The sequence below is a fragment of the Colobus angolensis genome, unplaced genomic scaffold (assembly GCF_000951035.1).
Source record: "Colobus angolensis palliatus isolate OR3802 unplaced genomic scaffold, Cang.pa_1.0 Scaffold137, whole genome shotgun sequence".
Taxonomy (NCBI): Eukaryota; Metazoa; Chordata; class Mammalia; order Primates; family Cercopithecidae; genus Colobus; species Colobus angolensis.
The window spans coordinates 5,385,898-5,396,026 of NW_012114455.1; the positions used below are offsets into that span (position 1 = coordinate 5,385,898).

The 10,129-nt window shown below is 44.4% G+C and overlaps 1 protein-coding gene across 1 annotated transcript in view; it reads left to right on the top strand.

Moving 5' to 3' along the window:
- The first annotated feature begins 6,582 nt into the window (after positions 1-6,582).
- The window catches only part of TMEM45B (transmembrane protein 45B), a 44,058-nt gene continuing 40,511 nt past the window's right edge, over positions 6,583-10,129 (top strand). The window contains exon 1 of the mRNA XM_011934674.1: positions 6,583-6,656. The gene's annotated coding sequence lies outside the window, so the exon portion shown is untranslated. The remainder of the gene's footprint in view (positions 6,657-10,129) is intronic.

The window sequence follows — 10,129 nt, forward strand, 5'->3', positions numbered from 1 at the left end:
AGAAGATATACAAATGTCCAACAAACATGTTAAAAAATGCTCAACATCACTAATGGTGAGGGAAATGTAAATCAAAACCACAATGAGATACCACCTCACTCCTGCAAGAATGGCCATAATCAAAAAAACAGCAGTAGACATTGGCATGGATGCAGTGAACCAGGAACATTTCCACACTGCTGGTGGGAATGTATACTACTACAACTACTATGGAAACAGTGTGGAGATTCCTTAAAGAACTAAAAGTGGAATTATCATTTGATCTGGCAATCCCACTACTAGGTATCTACCCAGAGGAAAAGAAGTCATTATTTGAAAAAGATACTTGCACATGCATGTTTATAGCAGCACAATTTACAACTGCAAAATTGTGGAACCAACCCAAATGCTGATCAATCAATGAGTGGATTAAAACAAACTGTGATACACACACATATATATATATATATGGAATACTACACAGCCATGAAAAGGAATGAATTAACAGCATTTGCCGTGACCTGGATGAAACTGGAGATTAATATTCTAAGTGAAGTAACTCAGGAATGGAAAACCAAACATCTTATGTTCTCACTGATATGTGGAAGTTAGCTATGAGGATGCAAAGGCATAGGATGATACACAATGGACTTTGGGGTCTTGGGGAGAAAAGCAGGAGGGGGTCAAGGGATAAAAGACTACAAATATGGTGCAGTATGTACTGCTCAGGTGATGACTGCACCAAAATCTCACAAATCACCACTAAACAACTTACTCATGTAACCAAATACCACCAGTACCCCAATAACTTATGAAAAAAATTTTTTAACAATAATACAGCAGTAGCTAAGTGGGTTTCATACCAGGGTTGCAGGGATATATAAGTCAATAAATGTGATATATCCAGTAAACACAATTAAAAACAAAAATCATATTATCCCAATCAATGCAGAAAAAGCATTTTACAAAATTCAGCATTGCTTTATGATTAAAACCCTCAGAAAAATTGGCATGGAAGGGACATACCTCAAGGCAATAAATGCTATCTATGACAAACCAACAGCCAAACATTATACTGAACAGGGAAGAGTTGAAAGCATTCCCCCTGAGAACTGGAACAAGCCAAGGGTGCTCACTTTCACCACTTCATTCAACATAGTACTGGAAGTCCTAGCCAAAGCAATCAGACATGAGAAAGAAATAAAGGGCACCCAAATCAGTAAACAGGAAGTCAAACTGTTGCAGTTCACTGATGATAAGACTGTATACCTAGAAAACTCTGAAGACTCATCCAAAAGGCTTCTAGATTGGATAAATGAATTCAGTAAAGTTTCAGGATACAAACTCAATGTTCACAAGTCAGTAACACCACTATATACCAACAATGACCAAGCTAAGAAACAAATCAAGAACTCAATCCCTTTTACAACAGCTGCAATATATATATAGAGAGAGAACTGTGTGTGTGTGTGTATATGTATATGTGTGTATATATATATATATTCATAAAGCATTGCTTTATGATTAAAACCCTCAGAAAAACTGGCATGGAAGGGACATACCTCAAGGTAATAAAAACTATCTATGATATATATATATATAAAACCAAGGAGGTGAAAGACCTCTAACAAGGAAAACTACGAAACACTGCTGAAAGAAATCACTGATGACAAACAAATGGAAACACATCCCATGCTCATGGATGGGTAGAATCAATATTGTGAAAATGACCATACTGTCAAAAGCAATCTACATATTCAGTGTAATTCCTATCAAAGTACCATCATTCTTCACAGAACTAGAAAAAAAAAATCCTAAAATTCATATGGAACCAAAAAAGGAGCCCGCATAGCCAAAGCAAGACTAAGCAAAAAAAAAAAAAAAAAAAAAAAAAAAATCTGGAGGCATCACATTAACTGACTTCAAACTATCCTACAAGATTTAAACCAGTACCAAAACAGCATGGTACCAACATAAAAATAGGCGCATAGACCAATGGAAGAGAATAGAGAACCCAGAAATAAAGCCAAATACTTACAACCAACTGATCTTCAACAAAGAAAGCAAAAACACAAAGTGGGGAAGGGGCACCCTATTCAACAAATGGTGGTCGGATAACTGGCAAGCCACATACAGAATAATGAAACTGGATCCTCATCTCTCACCTTATACAAACATCAACTCAAGATGGATCAAAGACTTACACGTAAGACCTGAAACCATAAAAACTTTAGAAGATAACACTGGAAAAACTCTTCTAGACATTGACTTAGGCAAAGATTTCAAGACCAAAAACCCAAAAGCAAAACTAACAAAAACAAAAATAAATATATATGACCTAGTTAAACACTTTGGCACAGTAAAATAAATACTCAGCAGTGTAAACAGACACCTCACCAAATGGGAGAAAATATTTGCAAACTATGCATCCTACAAAGGACTAATATCCAGAATCTACAAGGAACTCAAATCAGCAAGAAAAAAAAAAATCCCATCAAAAAGTGGGCAAAGAACACGAATAGACAGTTCTCAAAAGATATACAAATGACTAACCAACACGTGGGAAAAAAAATGCTCAACATCACTAATTATCAGGGAAATGCAAATTAAAACCACAATAAAATACCACCTTACTTCTGCAAGACTGGCCATAATTTAAAAAGTCAAAAAATAGTAGATGTTTGCAAGGATGTGATGAAAAGGGCACTTTTACACTGATGGTGGGAATATAAACTAGTACATCCACTGTGGAAAACTTTATGGAGACTCCTTAAAGAACTAAAACTACCATTTGATCCAGTAGTCCCACTATTGAGTATCTACTCAGAGGAAAAGAAGTCATTATATGAAAAAGCCACTTGCATCTGCATGTTTATAGGAGCAGAATTCACAATTGCAAAAATACGGAACTAGCCTAAATGCCCCTCGACCAACAAGTGGATAAAGAAAATGTAATATATTTACACCGTGGAATATTACTCAGCCATAAAAAGGAATGAAGTAACGGCACTTGCAGCAATTTGTATGAAATTGGAAACCATTATTCCAAGTGAAGTAACTCAGGAATGGAAAACCAAATATCGTATGTTCTCACTTATAAGGGGGAGCTAAGCTATAAGGATGCAAAGGCATAAGAATGATATAATGGGCCAGGCATAGTGGCCCACACCTGTAATCCCAGCACTTTGGGAGGCTGAGGCAGGCGGATCACGAAATCAGAAGATTGAGACCATCCTGGTTAACATAATGAAACTCCATCTCCACTAAAAATACAAAAAATTAGCCGTTGTGGCACGCGCCTGTAGTCCCAGCTACTCGGGAGGCTGAGGCAGGAGAATGGCTTGAACCTGGGAGACAGAAGTTGCAGTAAGCCGAGATTGCACCACTGAACTCCAGCCAGGGCAACAGAGCAAGACTCCGTCTCAAAAAAAAAAAAGAAAGAAAGAAAGAAAAAGATAAAATGGACTTTGGGGACTCAGGGGAAAGAGGGAGGAGGGTGAGGGATAAAACACTATACATTGGGTACAGTGTACACTGCTCAAGTGATGAGTACACAAAAATCTCAGAAATCACCACTGAAGAACTTATCCATGTAACAAAAAATGACCTGTTCCCCAAAAACTATTGAAATTTTTAAAGATGTAAACATTAGGCACGAGTGTTGATGCACACCTATAGTTCCAGGTACTCAGGAAGCTGTGGCAGGAGGATCTCTTGAGCTTGGGAGATCAAGGTTGCAGTGACCTATGATTGCACTACTGAACTTCATCCTGGGCAACAAGGTGAGACCCTGTCTCAAACACACATACACACAAAATAAAAAACTGGTTTTGTCCTGGCACCTGGTTATTATAATTTGAGGCAGAAATAATTTTTTTTGTTTACATTTTTTAATATTAAGAAGCATCTCAGCCGGGCGAGGTGGCTCACACCTGTAATCCCAGCACTTTAGGAGGCTGAGGTGGGCAGATCACCTAAGGTCGGGAGTTCAAGACCAGTCTGACAAACATGGAGAAACCCCGACTCTACTAAAAATACAAAATTAGCAGGGTGTGGTGGCGCATGCCTGTCATGCCAGCTACTCAGGAGGCTGAGGCCGAAAAATTGCTTGAACCCCCAGGAGGCTGAGGTTGTGGTGAGCCGCGATCACACCATTGCACTCCAGCCTGGGCAACAAGAGCAAAACTCTCCGTCTCAAAAAAAAAAAAAAAAGAAAAAAAAAAAAGCATCTCTACCCAACAGTAACTATACAATTAAGAGGTCACACCTTTGTTTCATCATCATAGGCAAGGTAAATATTACTCAAGAATATGCCTGTCCATAAAAGGGATCTGGTGACACAGGACAGCCTCTCCCAGGGTAACTAACAGGCATCCAGGACTCCACTCTATCAATGATTTCTAAAAAATGGGTGTGAACAAGTGCTACGATGAGACGTGTGATTAAGTTCCTGAGCTGACAGCAAATTTAAAAGATGCCCTCCCAGCTCCTGCCTGCGTGCCGCACATCCTCCAAGGTGCATGACTCCATTATCCTTTTAACTGATGGCACCACCTCTTGGCCATTACCACCTCCCCTGGGAAAGATCTGCTCCAGTTAATGCCTTATCCTTCACAGTGATTTTCTTTGACTTTATAGGAAGGGAGAGCCACTTGGTCAAGAGGCTTGCCCGTTAGATCCTGTGTCCTTCTGCACTGCTAATGTGTATCTGTGGCCCTGTTTTAAAACCCAAATACAAATACCTCTGCCATGAAGCCGTTCCTGATTGCCAGTGCCCTGAACAGTGGAAGAACCTGCCAGGCATCTTACAGATCTAGACCCGTGGTTCTCAATCCCGACTTCCCCAGGCCTCCTGAGCAGTTTTTAATAGGTGCATCAGCCCTGGATTCTTAACAGTAAGTCTGAGAGAGAGACTTACCTTAGCTTGTGTTCTTTTAATATTGTGCACAGGGTTGATGAGCAACACACACACAGGGTGCAGAACCATTGCACGAGACCAGCCTCCTAGTGTGTCCGGAATTGGTTCCTTCCGGTGGGTTCTTGGTCTGGCTGACTTCAAGAATGAAGCTGCGGACCCTCGCGATGAGTGTTACAGTTCTGTGTGTCCGGAGTTTGTTCCTTCACATGTTCAGATGTGTCCGGAGTTTCTTCCTTCCGGTGGGTTCCTGGTCTTGCATGACTTCAGGAGTGAAGCCGCAAACCTTCGCAGCTAGTGTTACAGCTCTTAAAGGCGGCATCCAGAGTTGTTCGTTCCTCCCAGTGGGTTCATGGCCTCGCTGACTGCAGGGTTGAAGTCACAGACCTTTGCAGTGAGTCTTACAGCTCTTAAAGATGGTGTGTCCGAAGTTGTTTGTTCTTCCCCGTGGGTTCACGGTTTCGCTGACTTCAGGAGTGAAGCCGCAGACCTTCGCAGTGAGTGTTACGGTTCTTAAAAATGGCGCCTCCAGAGTTGTTTGTTCTTCCCGGTGGGTTCGTGGTCTCGCTGGCGCTGGCTTCAGGAGTGAAGCTGCAGACCTTTGCGGTGAGTTTTACAGCTCATAAAGGTAGTGCAAACCCAAAAGGTTACCAGCAATAAGATTTATTGCGAAATACAAAAGAACAAAGCCGCCACAGCAGGGAACAAGACCCCACCCGCTTGCCGCTGCTGGCGCGGGCGCCCAGCTTTTATGCCCTTATTTGGCCCCGCCCACATCCTGGTGGTCTATTTTACAGAGCACTGATTGGTCCATTTTACAGAGTGCTGATTGGTCCATTTTTTACAGAGCACTGATTGGTGTGTTTACAAACCTTTAGCTAGACACAGAATGCTGATTGGTGTGTTTACAATCCTTTAGCTAAACAGAAAAGTTCTCCAAGTCCCCATCCCACCCAGAAGCCCAGCCAGCTTCACCTCTCAGTAGCTTATAGAAGAGGATGCTGCTGCGACAGCACAATACCACAAAGAAAGTCATGCCTCCTCAGCAGGAAGCCCCGTTCTCTGGGACAGGGACTTTGCCTCCTTCTTAGTACCTAGAACTGTGCCCACCTGTCAGATCTGTTATCAGATGGGAACATGGCAGATTTGCTGAACGAATGAATGAATGAATGAATGAATGAATGAATGAATGAATGAATGAATGAATGAAGTGACACTCAAAGTTAGCCACCAAACTTAAACTAGAAAAATTGGGTTGTGGACCCTGATGGACGGTTGGCGCCTTCTTCCTTTGCTGGACCGTGATCTGTGGCTGTTTCTCCGGTGTGTTTGTAGTAGTTGCCTGGCTTGGTAACAAACACTCTTCGGAGCCACAGCCTCTGCTCGGGAACCTCGCCGCCTCCCAGGTCCTGCGATCTCTTTGCATCCCAGGAGGTCACGGTTGCTTGCAGTCGTCCTGGGTGACTCAGGAACCAGCCCCTCCTGAAGCACACAGCTTAGGGAGTTCCCGGGGCCAGAGACATCTCCAAGAGAAAGTCAAGGGCCTGGAGGAAGTGCGGACCTGACGACAGAGGCCCCGCACGCTGGCCGGGACCGGGAAGGGCGGTCAAGGGTAGAAAGGGGCTGGCTGCTGCCAGGCCTGGCGTAGTGGAGCGGGGCGGGGCGCAGCGGGGCGGGGCGGGCCTGGAGCTGCACCTGCTTCTGGGCGGACGCACTTGGCGTGCGGCGCGGGCTGCAGACGGCTGCGAGGCGCTGGGCACAGGTCAGACGTCCATACCCGCAGGGGGCTCGAACCTGGAGGAGGGCTCGAAGCGAGAGAGGGCTTCGCCAAGGAGTGGGGCTGTGATGGAGAGGGGGTTCCGACTCGCAGGGGACCTGCGGGGGAGGGGACGCGGACAGGGAGGGGCTACGGACTGGGAGGGGCTCTGGGACAGGGTTGGAGGCTCCGCTAGGGGAGGACGGGAGGGGTTGGCGGGCCCTGGTGTCGCGGAAGCCCACCTGGGGCCCCCTCCGGGCTTCGGAACCGGTGCGCACACTACTTCCACCGCCCCCAGGTGCCTCTGTCCGCCTGGCCGCGGCGCTGGAATGAATATTCCTCAGTCCCCCGCGAGTCAGGTCTGCTGCGTTGCCGGGTGAAGGGAAGCTGTGAAGCCCCCGACCTCCGTCTGCCCCGTGAGTCCGGGGACGCGCGCCCCTGCGGATACCATCTGGTCCCTGGGCTGTGTCCAGTCACAGCTCACATAGCTCTGGGCACTGGTACCCCGACTGCCTTTCCTTGTTAGCTGCGATACACAAATACACGAGCCAGATCCTTTCCTGAGGCCAGGAAGCCTGGAATCTAATAGCACGGCGGTGGAGAGAGTCCCTCGAGCCAGTGCTTAGCTTCCGCTAATGGAACCATGGATAGAAGCGGATGTCAGGCGCAGTGGGGGAGAAATTTGCTGGGGTGGCCCTGTCTAGGGCCAGAGAAACAACCTCTGAAACTTTGATCCAGTCCTAGAGGGAAGAAAGATGTGCGTTTCAGCCAGGGAAACCTAGCACTTTAAGAAATAGAAACCCTTTCAAAATTTGAGGGCAAGTAGCTCTCCTAAAAGTTGCAGAAATGGCCACTTCTTTCACGTTCTCTTCGACCGCTTTCTGCGGTGTCTGCCGTTTTCCTCCTCCCGCGCCTTTTTGTCTCCTAGGGTCGTATAGCCTTCCGAACAGACCTGCCAACAGCATTTTACCTGCAATTTTACACTCATTTTAATAGGAAGGATGGCTTATTGTTCATGAGAAACGTGTACTGTTTTTAACCAGATGTGTAGTATCTTCAGTATAACCTGGATGTTGTGCAGTGGAAAGTTACGGAAAGAATCGGGACACATGGTTAGGTGGGGGCCCAGTGGCGTCACACTTAGCTCTCGGTAACTGTGAGCTTCTTGATTTAGTAAGGATATTGGCTCCCTCTGTTCCTGGGGTTTCTGGGAAAAGATATGGAACTGATAGGAAGGTTTTATTGCATGTGGCCCACTGATTTTACAAGCGGAGGTGCCTGCGATAAGCAGAAGGTGAGGCCTGACCTCTGGCTGTGCATTATTTGTTATGATATTACAGGAGCCAAGCATTCCATTTCCTTCTTTTTAGAGAGCTTTGATTTCCTCTCACATCTTCATGAAGATGGAAACAGTGTCTCAACTTACTTAGCCTCAGGCCACACCTGTTCCCATTGATTCCCTGAGTTCCTCCCGCACCCTTCTGATCGGTGTTAACAGGTTGTGATGGCCGAGGCAAAGCTATTGAATCTCACATTTGGCACCAGTTATTTCTGTTTCTCATCTCCCCGCTACCTTCAGTTAAACATCGGCTGCCATACTTAACTGTTCAAAGTACAGATGTTACCTGTGTTGGGTGTAATCGAAAGATTATCTCTTTTCCTCAAATGTAAAATGGGTGAGGACAGTTTCACCACACATAGAGTCACTCCCCTAGTCAAAGTCCTTGCTATTGCAAAACTTTTTATTGTAATAAAATTGAAGTCACTAGTGTGTCATCAACTAATGGGAACTTATAGACACATTCCATATTTGTTTCTATAGACAGGTCATAAGACAAACACTAGATTATTCCCAGTATGAGACCACACTGAATATGAACACTTAGAGGCCACAGGTGAGTGCTGTCTTCCTCACACTTTCTTTGAACCCTTGAGCTTCTACCCTTTTAACCAGCCAGCCCTCTCCTCGAAACCTTCACTGAGGCTAGAAACAAACACAAAGAGACTATTCGAATTTTAGCAAATTTTGTCTCTCTTTTCTGTTCTCTTGTGTAAAAATTAAATGGCCACAAGCTACACCACTGGAGGAAAAAGGAAAGTCAAAAGGTGTATCAGCCTCCTGTATGTGATGCAGAGTTCAACTGAATATAGCACGGTACACACCCACGTTCTCCTTGCCAGGACTTAGATATCCTAAGCCATTATCTTGCTGGTTGTTGAAATCATAATGAGGCTTTACAGAGCACAAGGTGATGTTTGTAAACAGCACTGTTCAGGGAAGATAAGAATCCGTATTTCGAAAATAAGGAGATGGAAACAGAAATATTGTGTATGTGGTCCAGGGTTCGTCAGTAAATTTAATGGCAGAGCCAGAACTTAAACCAGCATTCCTTCCAGAATACCACAGCTGCCTCTGGAGTGGTTTTTGTTCTTGTTGAATTTTGTGATGGAAGATTGTGATTTGTTTTTCTTGAACACTTAATATGTTTTCTGACTTGAACTGTTAGAATCTAAACTTAGAAACTCTCTCGTTTGGTATATCTCAGGCCCAGCTTTGTTCCATATAATTACAAAAATATCTTAGAGCTGGGTATAATCTTAAAGACTGTCAAGTCCAATCTTGTGGTTTTTCAAAGAAGAAAACTGGATTCAAGAAAAATAAAGCAAGTACCTCATGTTGCTTCCCCAAATTTACTTCATTGAAGAACTGGAGCTACAAACAACGTTCAGATTATTGCTCCTTCTGTCATGTGGTCCCTTGAGAATTTGCCAAATGTATAAATCCAGTGACTTACTTTGATGTACTTTTTTGGTGTAAGGTCTGTGACAGCAAACATAACCTCCCTCAAATGCCTATGGACCTTCTAACTGTAGCCGTTATTATAGTGGCTAAAGTTCTAACTTCTGTTCTGACCGTGCTCCTGGTTCCATGACAAACAGAACTTTACTTGTCTTATTCCTAGCACAGTGCCCTTAGCAGGCACACATAAAATGTGGTCAATATGTCAGATAAACATCTGAAAAAGTGTGAGATGTCATTAGAAGTTCATTCAGCTACAAGAACAGAAAATCCTGCTACAGCGGCTTAAACAAGTAAGGAGTTTGTTTTTCTCAGAGAACGAGAAGTCCGGAGGTGAGAAGGCTGGGGCGGGGAAAGGGGTTCCGATGTGAACGTCATCTGAGACAGGTTCCTTCTGTCTTCCCGCACCACCCTCCTTAGCATGGGGCTTTCATCTCCACTTCCCCAAGTTGCAGCAGAAAGATGGGCAGAGGCATGTGCCAGTAGAGTCTTGTCTTGTCTTGTCTTGTCTTTTCTGTTTTCTTTTCTTTTCTTTCTCTCTCTCTCTCTCTCTCTCTGTCTCTGTCTCTGTCTCTTTCTTTCAAGATGGAGTCTCGCTCAATGGCACGATCTTGGCTCACTAAAACCTCTGCTTCCAGGGTTCAAGTGATTCTTCTGCCTCAACATTGGAGTAGCTGGG